This window comes from Eptatretus burgeri, chromosome 6, assembly GCF_056783735.1.
Source record: "Eptatretus burgeri isolate ZD-2024b chromosome 6, Ebu_testis_v1, whole genome shotgun sequence".
In the NCBI taxonomy this organism is placed as follows: domain Eukaryota; kingdom Metazoa; phylum Chordata; class Myxini; order Myxiniformes; family Myxinidae; genus Eptatretus; species Eptatretus burgeri.
The window spans coordinates 86,525,079-86,544,442 of record NC_140966.1 but is presented as its reverse complement, the minus strand read 5'-3'; the positions used below and the strand labels follow the sequence as shown (position 1 = coordinate 86,544,442).

Sequence of the window (19,364 nt, the reverse complement as noted above, 5' to 3'; positions counted from 1 at the left end):
TTGTTGACCACATTTTAAAATAATCCTCAGAGTGGCTGTGGTTGAATGTTCTTTTTTGTTTTTATTTTGGAGTATTTTGTAGTGTGGTGCTCAAACCTTATCTATCTTTTTCATACTGAATATGACATCTCGGCTTATGACAGGGTGATGTGACAGGGAAGGTTAGGTCAGGTATGGTAGGATGCGCTGGAGGAGCATGTCGCTGCGTCCACTTTCCGCCGGTACTCCAGGGGCCTACGTCTGGCCATCCCCCAGGCAAATGCCTGGCCCATCTCCATCTCCTTTTGCAGGTAACATGATGTTCACGCACGATGCAGGTAACAAATCTCATTTGAGTCTCTCAGCAATCACTCGTTGGACACAAAGTCCAACCAGCGATAGCCAAGGATTCTCCGAAAAGACCTCATACCAAAGGTATCAAGTCTCCGTCTCAGATTCCTGGTCAGAATCCAAGTCTTTCTTCTGTATAACAAGACTGGAAGCACCATGACCGGAAGACTCTGACTTTCGTCTTCTTGCACAGCTACCGACAGCACCACACTCCATGATCCAGTGAATCCACGACTCCCCAGGCCCGACCCAGATGTCTATTGACCTCTGGTTCACAGCCAGCAAAGACATAAATATCACTGCCAAGGTGAGTAAATCTCTCTGTGACCTCAACATCCTCACCAGAAATAGGTACAGATAAGATGGCAGCATCCAATGTCATTGAAAGCCTGGATCTTAGTTTTGACCCAGGAAACCAGTAATCCTAGCGGCTCCGACTGCTCATTCAGCACCTCGAGGGCCCCCAAAAGGCTATCCAGAGTCTCCACAAAGATGACTGCATCATCGGCAAAATCAAGGTCAGAGGTCTTGACATTCCCAAGCGATGCACCGCAGCTTGATCTCTCCGGCTTCCTCCCCAGAATCCAGTCCATACAAGCGCTGAAAAGTTTGGGGGCCAGTACACACCCCTGAGGAACTCCAGTAACAACTGGAAATACGTAAAAGATTGTATCACCAATCTCACAGCATTCTCAGTCCCAGAGTAATGTTCAAAAATCAGATTGATTCGTTTTGGTGGCACCCCCCGAAGACTAGGAATCCTCCAGAGGGCATCCCGATTCACTGAATTGAACGCTTTGCAGAGTTCAGCATAGGCTCGAAGCAGCCCCTGCCGAAACTCTCGTCTGTGTTCGATGAGTACTCGAAGAGCAGGGATACGGTCAATCGTTGACCTCTTTGGTGTAAAGCCTGACTGCTCTGGACGCTGGTTCTCAAGCAGATGGTGGCGAACCCTATCAAGAATTCTTCGAGTAAAGACCTTGCCCAGCACTGAGAGCAGCGTCACCCCTCGGTAGTTGTTGCAGTCCTGGCGATCACCCTTCCCTTTCCAGAGAGAGATCACAAGGCTCCTCTTCCAGTCAATTGGGATGATGCTTGTGTTCCAAGAAGAGCACAGAACTGCATACAACGACATAAGTGTAGCATTTCCACCAGCCTTGAGAAGTTCAGCACGGATGCCACAAATCCCAGGAGCTTTACCCCATTTCAACCAGTTCACTGCAGTCTGTGTTTCCACAAACAAAGGTGGATCACAGTTGATTGGAGGGTCAGCAATAGGGATGGCAACACCCCTGACATCCAACTCGACAGCTGGTGGATCAACCTGGTGCAGCCGCTCAAAGTCACCGGCCCAGCGGGTCTTCACTTCGGACTCCTCTGTGAAGAGCCTCTCACCCTCTGCTCTAACTGCAGTATACCGAGGAACGGGCTTGGATGAACACAATGCGTGAATTCCCCTGTAAGCAGGGCAAGAATCGCTTGACCACAGGTGATGCTCTACGCCCTCATACATTCCTCGCTCATAGGCCTCCTTGTCCACCTTTGGCGCACGTGCAGTTTTACGCCTCAGCTCCCTAAACAGCTCAGCTGTGCCATTGAGCCTGGCCCTGCGGCTCTGGTCAATGGTATGTGGTGCCCCTTGAGAGAAAAAATTCTTCTTCGCCCTTCGATGAGTTTCAACATGTCCACCGGCAACATCAAGGACTGTGGTCTTGAAGGCACTCCACAACTCCTCAGCATTCCCCAAAGCACCCAGACCCCCAAATCCCCATTCGGCTTGTTCGCAAACTCCACAGCTACCCTCTCATCCTTGAGCTTGCCAACATCCAGCCTTGGCTGGGATGGTACCATTCTCCTGGATTTAATCTGCAACTTCAGAGTTGCTACCACAAGCCTGTCATCAGGATTGAGGAACTGAGCACTCAGGTAGACCCTGCAGTTCTGGATCATCCTCCAGCGACCATCAAAGAGCACATGGTCGATCTCCTTTGCCACACCACCAGCGTTGGAATACCAAGTCTAGCGATGAGCTTGTGGGTGCAGAAACCATGAATGAGCCACCCTAAGTCCATGACTTCTTGCAAAGTCAAGGAACTTAGTGCTATTCTGGTTCATAGTTCCTAACCCATGGGGACCAAAACATGTCTCATAACCATCTCTGTCATTGCCAGTCGATGCATTTCAATCTCCCAAGATTAGAAGAGTATGTTGCCTGGGACACTGATCAACCACAGAGTTGAGCGCAGCATCGAATGCGTCCTTTGCGGTGAGATCACTCTCCTCGGTCGGAGCATATACCGAGACCAGGGAAACGACACCCAAGGAGTTTCAAATCCATCCATCCATTCATTGGGGCCATACTCTGTGCAGAGCGTTGGTGCTGCCTAAGCAGTCTTCTTGGCTGTTGGGCACAATCCTGGACGGGTCGCCACTCCCACAGGATACCAGCAAGCTGGCACTCATTTTGCCAACCTTGGAAGGATGACAGGTAGAGTCAACCCCATCTGGTATTAATTTAACGGCAAGGGGGATTTGAACTCAGGATCCTGGGATCCCAAGCCCACCACCTTAACCATTATGCCAACACCAAGCATAGTGACGAATTATTCGTCTCATAATACGCTCGTTGACCAGTGTTACCTCGATTATCATTGGAGTCAGCTTATTGGGTATGGTAACCATCAGAGCGACCAGACCAATCGTCGGTGTAACCACCAGCCATGATCTCACCACTATCCGGTCTCCGAACCTCAGAGTGTGCTGCAATACTGATGTTGATAGGGTAGAAAGACAAAATACTGACAGTTGGGCAATGGGGCCACAGTTTGACAAAAAGAGCAAGGGAAAGGAGACACATTGAGAATGAGAGGGAGAATGACAGGAAACGCAGTAATCTGCAAATGGTAAATGAAATGTTTGAGTGCATACCACCGCGAGTTGAACAGTTTACGTTTTGTTTCCCACTAATATGTCAGATCTGGATCTGGATCTGGATCTTCACCAAAATCTCATCAATTCTTCCTCGTTTCACACCCAACCTGTCCACCATGTTTGATCTGAATCCGTTCATAACTTTTTGAGATATCCTGCTCACAGACAGACAGACAGACAGACAGACAGACAGAAAAAAAGGGGTGTAAACATAACCTCCGTCCACCTTCATTGGTGGAGGTAACAAGCAAACTTGGACGGAGGATATTGTTTAGCTCATTACAACTGCTTTTATAATGTACACTCAAGCACTGCAGTGAATAGGACGAATAAAACAACTTGACCCAAACAAGTAATTTTATCAAGGTACCAGCACAATCACGGCTTACTCTTCAAGAAAGATACCATGGGATTTTTAATGTCCGCAGTGTAAATGTAGATTGGACAACTGGCTTTAACTCCACACCTGAAATTCAGTATCCTCTGTTGGTATTTTATCTTACCAATCAGGGACTGAACTCTGATGAGACAGCTCAGTGGTCACCACAATAACGGTTGAGATGGCCCAGTGCCCTTCAACGAAAGCATGTCATTTATATCGAAAAGGCTTAATTATAAGAAAAAATGCGAGCTGCTGTGAACTTCAGGACATTCATTATCAAAGATGGATTCCTGTTAAATGGATTGCCACATAGTACACCAGCCAACATGTATTTTTTTTAACTTTGGGGTGCATTTTTTTGTTAATAGCAGGCATCCATGCTAGATCAATCAGTCATAGGGTGGGGAAGAAAATGTGGGTGGATGCCACCCTCGATTTTGACCTTAAAGGTCATTTTCAAGGTCAAATAAGGTCAAATTTTGTGTTTTTTACGTTGTGCATTAATTGACATCAATTTTGTTCGCTCTAGCCATATAAACTATTTTTAATATAAAAAAACATGTATTTAGGGTGTTTAACAAGTTAATTTTATTTTTTACCCATATGTGTCTGGCATCGTGAAACACCAAAATGTGATTTTCTCGAAATGTATTTATTCTGCATGTTAAAGTAATTTGCACACCGAATCTTTTGGTTTAAATGATCATACACGTTCAATAAACGACTTTGTCACTGTAAAATTCCAAACAATTATTTTGTTTGCAATGGCCACTTGTTTTATTTGTTCTTAAACACTTTATAGCCCCCTCTTGTGGCAGATTTGTTCAAAGAAATTCCAACATGGCAGTTTGGTGTTGTGACCATGCTTTATCAGGCAGTGTACATAATTGACGCAAACTGCAATCAAAAGTGAGTAACTTTGATGAAAAATAGACATGTGTTGGTAAGAGAGATATATACAATTATCTGGGCCCATTAAGGAAACGGGACCGGGGCATTTAGATGTCTTATTTGACGGCTGGTATACACTGTGTACGGGGAGTCTTTATTTGGTCTAAGTTTGTGCCTGGCAATTCCACATTTAGATTTGAGTTAAACCATATTGTTAATCGGTAAACAACTATTCAGAGGACATACTAAAATTGTGTTTGGAATGACGGAATGCCATAAAACGGACCTTCATACCACATTTGGGTCAAATTACACATGTATTGCCCCGTACCGTTGATGCAGTACTATGTACAAATAAACGTTCTTATGGCTGATTGAGGGAACTGTCGGGTTTCATGACACACTCAGGAAACACCACTCAAAAACCTTTGCTGATTTGTACAAGGCAAATGTATCTACTAAACAGAATGTACAGAAAGCTACTGCAGCGATTGCTCAATGCTGTCACCGCCGGGCGACCACTGAAAATGGTGACCATTCTCAAGCATGAACTCTCTCCAATCCCACTGTCTCTGGCCAAGGTTGGAGGGAAGATGAACTCTGCTTCAAAGTCGGAGCTGATTAACATATTGATGGCAGGACTACAAGTACCTCCTGAAGTTCCAGAAGCTGACAAGAAGACGTGTGATTATATAGATGGTCACGCCCAAGCTCTAGGAAAGCCTGTTGGGTGTCAGACATTTGGTGAATATGCTGATGTGTTTGTAAAAACTGTAACACGTCACTTTGGACAGTACACAACAAGAGTTGATGTAGTATTTGATCGCTACATCGGGGAAAGCTCCATCAAGGCAGTGACTCGCTCAAAGCGACTGGGAAAAAAGATACCAATCTGCAAGCTCCTCGATGGGCCCAATGTCCTACTCCCACAGGTTTGGGTCCAATTCATTTCCTTGGATGAGAACAAAGCTGACCTTGCCAATTTCTTAGCTGAAGAAATCATAAAGAAAGGTAAAGATCTGCCTGGGTGATTTGAGCTGGTAACCGGAGGTGGATTTACAGATGTTACTGATGCAAGGTCAACAAGGAGAGATGACCCCAGGCTTCATGGAAACCATGAAGAGGCTGATACCAGGCTGATACTCCATTCGTGTGAGGCAGTTAATGAAGGATACCAAAGAGTGCTCGTAATCTGCAGAGACACAGATGTCATGCTACTTCTGATACACTTTGTATCAACAAGAATATCCGAAGTGTGGATGGTGTCTGGAACAGCAAAGAATCGGAAATGTTACTCACTACATGCCGTATCTGAGAGACTTGCACAACCTGTGAGGGAAAACCGACTCAGCTTCCATGCGCTAACAGGTTGTGACACAACATCTTATTTCAGTGGCCATGCAAAGAAGTCATGCTGGAAAGCATTTGAAAGCCAACCACTTTTTGTCAAGGGGATCGGTCGTGATGGAGACCTTGCACCTATTGAACAGTCTGTGTGTCACCTGCATGGGACACCTGACAAACGAACCGTCAACCATGCCAGGCTCCAACTCTTTGGAAAGGCTAAGAAGGGACTAGAGATGTTACCACCGACAACGGATGCACTGGAACTTCACGCTACACGCGCCAATTATCAGGCAAAGATTTGGTTGCAAGCAGACCAGGAACACATAGATGTCTCATTGCCTAGACACCTCAGCTTGGAGGAAGGAGTCCGGTTGCCTTAAAGCCGTGTGGACAAGGCTACCCCCAATCCCAAAAGCCTGTCTGGAGCTGGTAGCCTGTGGATGCAAATCAAAATGCAGAACAGCTCGATGTACTTACTTCAGAGAGAACTTCAGGTGCACTTTTGCCTGCGGATGTGATGCGATTGACTGCTGTAATCCAACTGGCCAGGAGATTCATACCAAGAGCCTCATGCCGATACACATGCATGTACATGTAGGCTTATGCGACACACCCAATACTGTATGTTCCCTTTCCGTTGTGTCACCCAGCTGGTCACACTCAGCAACATCACATTGATTTAATTAATATTTTAAACACATTGTAATGATGGATAAATGGCGAAACCGTATAGCCCTTTTTCAGATCAAAAAAGTTTGCTGTTTCGCATCATACATGTAGGGCCGTACATTAAGGCATATAATACACAATGTTGCATGTTGCAGAGACTGTGTACTTCAGCAATAGTATAACTATCTTTTTGCAAATATAAACATTAAATGAGCTTTCAATGGGGAAAAGTCCAGGATAAAATGACCTTTCAGGTCAAAATCAGTGGTTGCATCCACCAACATTAAATTCTTCCCCACACAATGACTATAATTGATCTGGCATGGATGCCTGTTATAAACAAGCAATTCACCATAAAATCAGATGTTGGCTGGTGTACTTGAACAAATCTGACTGCCACAAGAGGGGGCTATACAGTATTTAATTAAAGATAAAGCGAGTGGCCATTGCAAAAAAAGTTTGTTTAGGATTTCACAGTGACAAATTAGTATACTGAATGTGTGTGATACTTTAAACCAAAAAGATTCGGTGTGCAAATTACTTTAACATGCAAAATAAACACATTTCGAGAAAATCACATTTTTGTGTTTCTGAATGCCATACACATATGTGTAAAACTTAAAATTCACTTGTTAATTAAACAGGCTAAATGCATGTTTTTGAAAATATAAAGTTTATATGGATAGAGGAGGCAAAGTTGATGTCAATTCATGCACAATGTAAAAAAACACAATTTGACCTATTTGACCTTGAAAATGACCTTTAAGGTCAAAATCGAGGGTGGCATCCACCTACATTTTCTTCCCCACCATATGACTTGATCTAGCATGGATGACCTTTCAGCATGGATCATCTCGCATGGATGACCTGCTATTAACAAAAAATGCACTAGAAATCGTTTTCTGGAGGACTTTTCCATGTTTGGCTGGTGTACTAACAGGTGCTTTTCCAAGATTGTTGTTAGCCTTTCCTCCATAACATGAAGGTGTTTCCTCATCGGAGCTTTGAGTTAGGAAAGCAATTTTCTCCTGCATGGAATGGTTAATTTCCCACTGACAGCAGATTCTTCTGGTTCATGGGAGTCATGGGAGTGCCTTGTCGATATTGATTGAGCAATGTGGTCATGGTTATGCTGCGATTTCTGTTCCAGGATGCGAATTAACCCTCAGTGTGGCTGAACATGCAAAATTTACTGGAAATGAAATGGCTCATTCGAGGTGGTGATGCTTCCTTATATCAGCATTTAAATCGGAATTATTTTTGTTCTGCTCTGCTATGGTGTAAAAACTTTAATTAGGACCTGAGTTCCTTGTTCATTTACAGTGGTGATTGATTTTAAAATGTACTTTTTAAAAAAGGTTACATCACCTCTTTGGGTCAGGTCTTGGACTGGTATTGCACCACAGGCCTGCAGATATCTTACCTGCAGTATTGGATTGCAGCGCAGCTTCAGAGCTGTAGTACGAAAGGCAGTTGTAATCGCTAAATGCATGCATGCCGAGGCCTGCTCCAAATGACTGGTAACTTTCATGTCTGTATTCTCAAACCACCATGGGAAATAAGTAAGAGTTCTTGGTTGCAGCTGCCACCATGGGTGAGAAATGTGATTGGCATTTGGTTTCTAAGACCATAAGTTGGGTCATCCGATCATGATCGGGTTACTTAGATCTGGCCACGTGTGAATGAGGCGAGTTTGATGTCTAGACCAGCCGAACTTACACGTGCTGTTAAAGCCCTGTCCCTCTCCTGGCCGAGGCAGTGACATGCCACCGCATGAGCCAAGGTGAGATGAGATGGGCATATGTTACATAATGTATGACGCGAGGTCACCGAAGACACCATTATTCCATGTTTTTACATCACTTTGGTGAAGAATTTAAAGTTTTTATTTTGATGTCGGCCTTCCACATGTGAGAAAGATGTGGTGCAACAATTTTTCGGGAAATTGACCCAGGGGTTTGGAAACCGAGAAACCAAACAGGTGTGCGTGCGTGCGTGCATGTAAGTGTGTGTGTATATACTGTATAATTATTTATATATATATATATATATATATATATATATATATATATATATATATATATATATATATATATATATATATATATATATATATATATATATATATATATATATATAGCCAAGCGCATGTAAGTGGTGTTACCACTCTGTTTCAAAAATGTCAAAAAAATGAAGTTTGTTCCATTGCCTTCTCACTACATTCTCTTGAAAGTGTAAGTCTGAGTTCAGAACAAAAAACTGTAGAGCTTAATTATATATATATATATATATATATATATATATATATATATATATATATATATATATATATATATATATATATTTCTTCTTCTTCTTTCGGCTGCTCCCGTTAGGGGTCGCCACAGCGGATCATCCGTATGATCCGCATAGTGATTTGGCACATGTTTTACGCCGGATGCCCTTCCTGACACAACCCTGGTCGCCTCTTACGACACAGGGATATGGTACACCTATTTTAACCGGGGTATACACCGGCCCAGTTCACTGGTACTCATTTCGCCGACCTCGGAAGGATGACAGGCTGAGTCAACCCCCTGGTGTATTCATTCAGTGGCCCAAAGGGGCTTGAACTCAGGACCTTTTGGATCCCAAGCCGCTGCCCTAACCACTGCGCCAACACACCAGGATATATATATATATATATATATATATATATATATATATATATATATATATATATATATATATATATATATATATATATATATATATATATATATATATATATATATACATATATATATACATATACATATACATATACACACACACACACACACACACACACACACACACACACACACACACACACACACACACACACACACACATACGGAAATATGATACCTTGAAGAAGGGGTACCTATTCTGATGGTTTTGTGAGTTTTCAATGAAATTACCTAATTTTCTTTTTTTTTCTTTTTTGGCAAAATAAATGGAGGTCATAGTATGTAACGTATTCTAGCTTATTTTAGTCAATCTTTTATGGTGAGCTAAGAAATGGGTCCAGAAAGTTGGGTAAACCAAGGAAACGTTTCAAGGACATGTTGGCCGATACAATGAGGAAGTGTGATATCCCTGAGTCATCATGGGAAGAACTTGCCAAGAATCGTTCGCAGTGGAGGGGAAGAATACACATCAGGGTGCAAAGGTTTGAGAAAGTTCGGGAGCATGAGATTGTGCAAAAGCGACTGTGGCGGAAGGATCCATCCAAGGCAGTTGAAACTAGTTTCCGTTGTGGTGTATGCGACCGACCTTGTGCAAACAAAGCTGGTCTCACTGCCCACAGTCGCGTCCATCGGCAATTGAACCAATCAACATAGTCGAAAACGACACGTCATTCATCATTCTAGCAACTAATCTAATAATCAAAATACCAATTTCTGGGATTATTAAGAAATAATACATACCTATTTTTTTATTACTGCTCTATTCAGTGACTGTCAGACCGGGCGTAGTGACGTGCGCCTGTAATCCGGCTACTCTGAGGCTTGGGTTGGAGGATCGCTTGATGACGGGAGCTCTGCGCTGGGCCGCGCTATGAGAGGGTGTAGGGCAGCCCGGAATCATGGCGAAACCCAATCCTTATCCCAGTGTCGTAAGAGGTGACCAGGGTTGCGTCAGGAAGGGCATCCGGCGTAAAACCTATGCCAAATCAGTATGTGGATCATAACGGATGATCTGCTGTGGCGACCCCTAACGGGAGCAGCCGAAAGACGAACAACATTCAGTGACTGTCATATGCTGAAAAGCACTAAAAGAGAGACGATTTATCGAACAAATTATTGGAAGTAAATTTTCAATTCAATCAATTCTGGGAGTAACAAGAAGCTCTCTAAATTCTCCAAAACTGTTTTAACTGCCTTCTAAATTAATAAAATATTTTTTAAATACCTGGAAAAATATTTTAAAATTTTTTGAAGAAAATTAATTTTTTAATCATTTTCAAAAAAGTGTGACGTGCAGTCGGACAAAAATGCAAAATTACTCTAAACCAAAGCCATGCATGTTTTCAACATTTTTTTTCTACTATTATATCTATATCACTGTGCCCCATTTGTAAATAAATTTGTGAAAATAATCTGATGCACAGAAGAATAAAAGCATTTAAAAAAAAAAAACGTGACGTGCAGTCGGACATTTGGGTTGGAAAGTTCGGTCAAGCCGCTGTAATTAAGTATCCACCCGGATCATCTCAATTTTTTTACATTGATTATTGGTAATAAGTTAAATAATTTAAGACATGTAAATATGAGTTATTGATAAACTAGTCATTTTGTGAGGGGATTTCATAGTCCCAGGCTCTAAAAGGGGAATAAAACAAGAAAAAATTAAAATATGCCAGAATGTGCATATATCGTGCGAATCCACCACTGACCGACACAAATGCTGATTTTCTCAGACGGTGGGTGACAACCTTTTGATTTGATGAGAAATTTCATATATCGAATGTTTTATATGTTGTATTTTTGCATGGTCTAATATATGTCATATTTTAAGGTGAAACAAGAAAAAAGGCTAACACTGGGCATGTATATTCAATAAAAATCCTGTAGATTCAGTTATATACATCATAGACCCATGAACCTATATATTTTAAGGTCCTATGGAACACTGTCTGTGCAATGAACCAAATTTCATGACCAGTAGTAGTCTTTGTGACTTTCAAAAATGCCATTCAAGTCAGGGTATGCACTAAAATAGGGGTGGTAACCACTTACATGCGCTTCGCCATATACATGTATGTATGTATGTATGTATATATATATATATATATATATATATATATATATATATATATATATATATATATATATTTGTATTGTTGTAGATTTCACGCTCGAAGGCGTGTGAGCGGCCGCTTCGCCCACCGAACGGACAATCCAGTCGCGGCTTTCCGGATCATCGCCGGAAACCAGCCACGGGTGTGTTTTTAACCACACCACAACCTTGTCCGCACTCAACCCGCGCTCCAGGGTCCGATCGCCAAATCTTCGATTTACCTAATTATTCGCGCGGGTAGGTTACCGAGAGATTGTACCTCAACGGAAAGCTTGGAAACGAGCCACTGAAGCAGCTCGCTTCCTTTTGGGATAACTGAGCGGGGTATTATCGCGCAGTCCCATTGGACCCGATCACTTTACCGGCTATTTAAAAACCAACTATATTCCGAGAGCAAGATGGGGCAGTTCAATGAGGGAATGGATGCAACATTTTGGCTAACAGGCTAACAGGCTAACAAATTGGCTAACAGGTTTACATTCACACAAGGACATTTATTATAACTAGTACGTGCCCATAAAAAATAATAATAATAATAATAAATAAATAAATATTCCAACCGTGAGCAAGAAACAACAACCACACAGGCCGTTTCTTCGCTCTCGCGTGCCCGTACGTGCATGGCCCGGAAGTTCGCATATCACAGTTACGATTATTCGCAATTTAAGTTTTAATGGCCAATTATTCAATTAGGGCCAACGTATTTTACCTTTTCGCAATGTCGTCGCAAGGAAAAACAAAAAGAGAAGAGAAGAGAGAAAAAAAATTACTTCCTGGTTCGGAGCATACCAGCACTCTGATGTTACCGAAATTTATACACCGTCTAATATGAAAACGATCATAACTTGTGGCATTGTGTTTATCTATAAATGCGCATAAGAAATCGAGAAATTATTAGAATACACGAAGTCATCACTCTCCGGAAGCCCGTACGTTGTAACCCGTAATGGGGAACACGGCTGTGCTTCCCTTCCCCCATCGGTCACGCCCACGCAATAATGTGTCTTGTCATTGGTTTGGTAAATAAATGGCCATAACTTGGGAAGCACTTGTCCGATTAATATTAACCCTTGAAAAGGCACATACTCAGGTCCCCAGCAATATATCTGGCAAGTTTCAATGAGATCGGACCAGTGGTTGTCGAGAAACAGCGGTCACACACACACACACACACACACACACACACACACACACACACACACACACACACACACACATTGCTGGAATTATAGATAGATAAAGCACATATGCAATTAAACAAGGCAAAACACGTATGCAATTATACAAGCAACAAAAGAACTACAACCGTCTACTTATTATGTACAGTTACTTGCACTTAACAGCAGTTCCTACTTATTAGACGGGCCCACGGACACATGTACGCACACACATACACCCAAGAAATGGTGGCAGAGGCCTTTAATAACGAGCTCCAGCTCGGAGGACAGGTGAGCTGAAACCCAGAACCTATCTCGAACCTCTCCACCTCGTGTGGTCTTCAAGTTGTTCGAACCCGGGCTCCAGCGAGAGCGAGCTGGATCCAATCGACGTGAGCTGCGATCCTTCCCGAGCTCCCGCAAATCCTCCCGCGCTCAACACGTGCTGGTGAGACGAGGCACGGATCCTTCCCGTCGATGCGTCGCTTCCCCGAGGAAACACCTCCACAAAGAGGTTGATGAGTCGCGCCAAGCCGGGAACCAAAATGGAGAACAAAGAGCTCCACAAACCAAGAGGAAGAAGAAGCTACCACTCACAGCTCGAGCCGAGCGACTGGCTTTACTTCCTTCCAAGCAAAGCAGCTCGAAGCAAAAAGCTCTCCTGAGCCAAGCAGAAGCCGAAGCTCACGGAACCATCAAAGCAAAAAGCCTCCTCCCGAGCCAGGCCTCAGCTGAAGCTCACTGAGCCAGCCGAAGCAAAAAGCTTCCGAAGCAAAAAGCTTCCTCAACCCTAACCCAAGCCAAACAGGACCTGAAGGTCTGCTGAACGGCTACTCTCAACTCCCTTCTCCAACTCTGCCCACGAACAAAAGAAAAGATCTCCTCTTATCCTTCTGCCGCCCTTCCCCCACTCCCGGCGTGACTCATGACTCATGCCCTCGTGCTCCATCCCCCGCTCAGCCACAGGTGGGAGGGAGTTGTTGACATCATGAGTCACGGAATGGCAGGGTGGTTCTTCCTCTTCGCAGAAGAGGGGGAGGGATGTCTCCATTGTTCGTTCCTTAACTATTAAATCGATCCGCAGCGCATCTAATCAATTTCTGAACATTTAAACAATGAAAGGTGAGCTATCTAGGGAACAAGCACTTATCGACATAGCTGACTAAAGGAACCTGAATGTTGTGTGCAATCGAATTCCCAAATTCGTAACACTACCCCCTCCCCTTTTTACAGACTCATCCCGAGTCGTCAAATTTTTGTGTGACCAGCATGTGTAAAGTTTCCCCTAGTACGTTCTACCTTCGGATCCCTGAGTGTGACATTTCTTTATACGTGTCCCAAAAATAAATAACCTATTGTGCTGCGTAACTAATTGAAGAAACTCTCAGACTCATTCGGACAACTGAACTAAAATTGCCGGTGCAAAAACAAACATGCAGATGGGGTTCCACGTATTTACAATTTTCACTCAACTTATCCATTACTTAACCATGGCCCAGGACTTGTGATCTGTGAAAGGGGAGAAGGTAAAAGTCGTTTCAAAGTCCATTGATGCAGGGGAATGGATGGAGATGGTCGCAAAACACAAATGAGCATGATGGATGCACGGGCTGCCTGCAGGGCAGTCGTTGCAAAACTCGATGGTCCTGGCGCACATGGTGATGGATGGACACCGGGGCAAATGCAAACAAGGGCCAGCAGGCATGGGGTCATGGCAGAGGCAGGCAAACGAGGCATGGCAAGGCATGTCCATGCAGAACATGGCAGCTGCAGCACAACAGGCCGGCAATGAAGCTGGCCGGCCTCTGGTGTGGTTCCATCAGGTCTGGAGGGAGTGCAGTGGTGCCGGCCGCTCTGAAGGCGGGCTCGGACCTAGCCTACTGTCTCCCCCCACTCTATTCGCATTTGCCTGTCTCTGTCCATACCCACTCCCTTAATTTGCCACAAAACACAACCAAATTTTGCCCCTCTTTATTTTTATTATTTTTATTTCCCTTTTATAATTGTCTCCCTAACCCCCTTTATCGTCATTGTCCAGCTAACCTATCCTGTCAACCTCGCCTACTCCCAACCCCTACGTTCCTTCTCTGGAGGGGAATAGGGAGAGACTCGCGTCCTGTCTCGAGGCCCAACAAAGCCTCAGAATGGCCTCCTCAGAATTCAGCGATCTACCAAGGTGGGTCCAGCGGCCTACACCGAGCGAAGGGATGGATGGTGCGAAGGGGTACATCTCCTAACTCCCCTAACATTTATTAACCTGAAACTACCCCGGGGCTTTCAAAAACGCCTCACACTTTTAAACTATCGGTTCTAAAAACCATGATTCCCATCGCCTGTGTTGGTGTCCATTATAAATTTGGGCCTTGCCCACAAATTTTCATTCGTGCCCTCGCACAATTTCCTGGCTGGGCAGCGTGGCTCAACTGGCAGGAACTCCCCCTCTGCCGAACTCTAACCATGGCAGGCTGCCTCCGAGCCTAGCTGCTCCCGAAAAACGCGGGGTTTGCCCTCTCTGGCATTGCCCCCCTCCGATGCCCACGTGGCGTGTTGATGCCCCGGGTCCCTTTCCGAGGGTCGCCCGTGCCCACTACACTGCCCCCGTGGCATTCTGGCGCTACGGGTCCCGTTTCCGACGGGTCGCCCGTGCCCACTACACTATACCGGCCCCTCTTGGGCCCTTGGCCTACTCTGGCCGACTAGTCCGGTGCCCGGGGTGCCCACTAAACAAAACTCAACTTTCCACAGCCACGCTCCCAGCCGGTCATGAACTCCTGCACCCCTCCAAACGGGTTTCGTGCCTTCTCTCGACACCAACAACAAAACGACTTCCTTTTAGTAAATTTAACTACCTACTAACTAAACATTAAACTGACCCCGGGGTCTCTTGGGTGGGAATCACTCCTCCCCCCAATCAGTCATCGCACCATGCATACCACATTCGCTCCACTCACACACTTGAGCCCGCTGTCCCACACTCATTCCTCACACACTTTGCATTTCACAACTCACGCCAACACTCTATACTGCCATCCTTCCTAACTAAATCCCCTGACTAACTCGTGCTCCCTCGTCATCCCTTAAAACTCATGCACGTTCCATTTACTCTACGTAGCTAAGCTACGACCCTTCTACACATTTACATGTCTGTTCATGTCTCCAAAAAAAATCCAACAATTCCCATTTCCTAAATCTAAACTGAAATCCCTCCACCTAATCCATTCCACGGGCTCCATGAGGCCTTGTCCCTGCCCCATGAAGCCGGTCTAACTATCGCTAGCCCATCCCCCTAACTAGTACTTCCTGTGCCCCCGGACAGGGGGGGTCTTCCATCCATTGCCCAGGGAATCCTGTTCACCCGAAGCGAGGCTTGCTTTTTTTTCCATGTGCACACCAACACGGCAACTCGCAACCTGCGCTCTTTCCCTGTGACGTCATGGCAGCTGTTCGCGTTTCTCGCACCTCGTCCCTTATCGGAGGGCACCATCGGAGTACATGTGCTCTGCTCGTCGGAGCTTCACACACACGCTCGCCTGGAAAACCCGTCCGTTCCAAATTCACAATCCAGCCTGGCTTCTGTCCGTCCCGCGGGATTGGCTAATCCACCGCGTGCGTTTCCAGACCGGGTTTCACTCACGTAGCCGCGCACATGGCGGCCTCGTGCGGAGCACAGCACGGACCGCGAACGCGCTGCCGTGCAAACCCGGCACGGTCCCCAAAATAGCTACGGCCGCTACTCGGCCTTTGTCCACCGTCAGGCACCGTCATCGTCGCATTCTCGCGCACAAACTTCCACGTGCCACGACGCTCACACACCTCGCCATGACACTCGGACATGCGGTTGCATGTTCGCGCATGCCAACCGCCATCTCCCTCACATACAGCGCTCTCACACACGCGGTCTCTCTCACACATGCTGTTCCTTCCACCCTCGGTGTTTCTCTCACACACTTCAAAACCACACACGCTGTTTCCCTCACAAATTTTGAGCGATTTTCTAATTTTTACGTTTGTTTGCATTGCGACGTGTGACGTCACCGCTGAGAGGCGTAATTCCGTCATGACATCATCGGTCATTCGCTGACGTCATTACGTCGATATTTCCGTTCGGTCGCCATCGCTCAACTGTTGTCCGGTAAGTGCTGCCGTCTATCCAAAAAATATGAACTAGAGTAAAGGCGCTGTCACACCTTGACGTTTTTGCCAGCAATGGCAACGTATAAAAATGTATGTAAAACGTTGGCGTACGCTGAAGTTTTGAGTTTTTTAAAAAACTTTTGGTCGTATTCATAACGTGTTTGTCGTATGCATAACATATTAGTAACAGGCACAGAACGTTTCGTTGTGTTATAGATAACTTATACCAACGAATGCTTAGCCTGCTGTCGGCGTTCACCACCTAAACCCAACGATAGTTTAACTTGGGCAGAGTGCTGCACGTATCGCGACGAACTCGTGGCGTAGCCTATTAAAAGGCTACCGCACAATGATTCAAATCATAACCGCCTGAAAATTGGAAGTGTCAACATCGCAGTCACACCTTGACGATTTAGCCAGCGTATGCCGACCGATGAAAAATGTGTGTACAACGCTGGCACACATCGAATACGGTATGGGTAAGTTGTGTATACGTTAGGAGCACGCTGAAAAACGAGAAAGTACGCTGTCATATTCCGTGGTACGTCTAGTACGTCGTGAAATTTCAAGCATGCTGAAAATTTTACGACGTACTCGACGTATGGCTCACAAGTTCCGCAAACACTGGCATAAGTTCTCTGCACGCTCCGTGATCGTTGACACACGTCGGACACACGTTTGTAAGTTACTCATAAGTTGAAACACGTCGAGGTAATGTTTAGCATTGCCGAAACTTAATTTTTAACCTATGAGTAACGTGCTTTGAACCTATGAGTAGCGTGCTTTGAACCTATGAGTAGCGTGCTTTGAACCTGTGAGTAGCGTGCTTTGAACCTATGTGTAACGTATCTCAAACGCACATTGTCGTATGTAGACAAACTTGATTGACGTCTTCCGGACGACCACAGAACTTATTGAACGTGTTTCTAACTTACATCTACCGTATAATGGTGATTTGGCAGCGTTTCGGGGAATTGGTATATACAAATGGGCTTCACAAGAGGAACCCGTCAGTGTTCCAGACTCCATGTTGAGTAGATGTCAATGTCAGTAGTAGTAGTAGGTGAGTGTGTCAGTAGTAGTAGTATTATTATTATTATTATTATTAGTAGTAGTAGTAGGTGAGCGTGTCAGTAGTAGTAGTAGTAGTAGTATTGGTAGTAATAGTATGTCCATGTCAGTAGTCGTAGGTGAGCGTGATGGGGAGGGTGTGGGTGATGATGGATCCTCGTTGCGTCCACGAATAGGAGACTACTTTGCACCATTGTTCGATGTTCTTTTTGGCTAATTTTTTTTTCTCATTCCCACGATGAACTATTTTTTTGTTTCAGTTTTAAAAGTATTCAAAACGATTTGGACAAATGCATAATGTACTAGTAATGTACACAGAACGCTTCGATAACTTATACATAAGTTCTACCAACGATTGATTAGCGTGTTTTAGGCGTCCACAACCTATGCCCAACGATAGTCTAACGTATGCATAGCGTGGCAGCGTATCGTCGACTATTACGTGAGGTTTTCTATTCATAGGCTGCAACTTCACTTTTAATAAATGCCTGTCACTCGCCTATTGTTTTTGGATGCTGGTGCTCGGCAATTGAAATAGTTTCCATTGAACGAGTTAAATCGCTTCTACTGGACTATCGAAATGATTTAATAATAATGCTTGGTTATCCTTGGACTCACTCTGGCTAGCAGCTCGTCGAACATCGCTGGGGGCATTCGCAGGAAGTTGATGAAGGATGCATGGTCCTTGTTCCGGAGTTCCACCATGAGCTGGTCATATATGCCGTAATGGCGTCGCCTCCTGCTCCATGGTCTCATCGAGTTCCTTCTCCTCCATTCACGTCTTCTTCTCCCGGGTCTATTGGCACGCAACTGGTGCAGTGTCAACTCGATGAGGTCATGTTGATGTTCGAGGACAGGTAGGTATTGCCGTCTCAGCGTTGCCGTATCCTCCATCTCTCGGAAATGACATGGACATGTACTCACCACGAAGTCTAAAAAAAAGACGGGTTCCTCCTGCAAAGCCCCTTTTTATATACCAATTCCCCTAATCGCTGCCAATACGCCATTATACGGTATCTGTAAGTTAGAAACGCGTTCATTAAGTTCCGTGTTCGTCCTGAAGACATCAAATACGTTTACATACATATTTGTGCGTAGAACATGCTTTACAAATAATTCGCAAGCACGTTACTCATAGGTTATAAATAAGTCACGGGTACCCTAAACATTACTTTGACGTGTTTCGACGTATGAGGAACTTTCAAGTAACGTGTTGCGAAGTGTGAACAACGTTCGTGTAGCGTGCTTACAAAACGTTACTCATAGGTTAGAAATAAGTTTCGGGTACGCTTACCATTACCTTAACGTGTTTCGACTTACGAGTACCTTACAAGTAACGTGTGTGAACGATCGCGTAACGTGCCTACAACACGTTACTCATAGGTTAGAAATAAGTTTCGGGTATGCTAAACATTACCTCGACGTGTTTCGACTTATGAGTAACTTACAAGTAACGTGTGTCGACGTGTGTCAACCGATCGTATAACGTGCCTACAACTTATGGCCAGCGTCGCGGAACGTGTGAGTCATACACTGGCATACGTCGTAAAATTTCAAGCATGCAAAAATTTGAGGACAACCCAAAAGTACGTTTAAAGCCAGCGTACTACGACGTATGGCAGTGTTTT

The 19,364-nt window shown here is 44.6% G+C and overlaps 1 protein-coding gene across 8 annotated transcripts in view; it reads left to right on the top strand.

Annotated features, from left to right (window-relative positions):
* The window catches only part of LOC147025257 (methylcrotonoyl-CoA carboxylase beta chain, mitochondrial-like), a 92,807-nt gene that overhangs the window by 44,668 nt on the left and 28,775 nt on the right, over nucleotides 1-19,364 (top strand). The window lies entirely within an intron of this gene.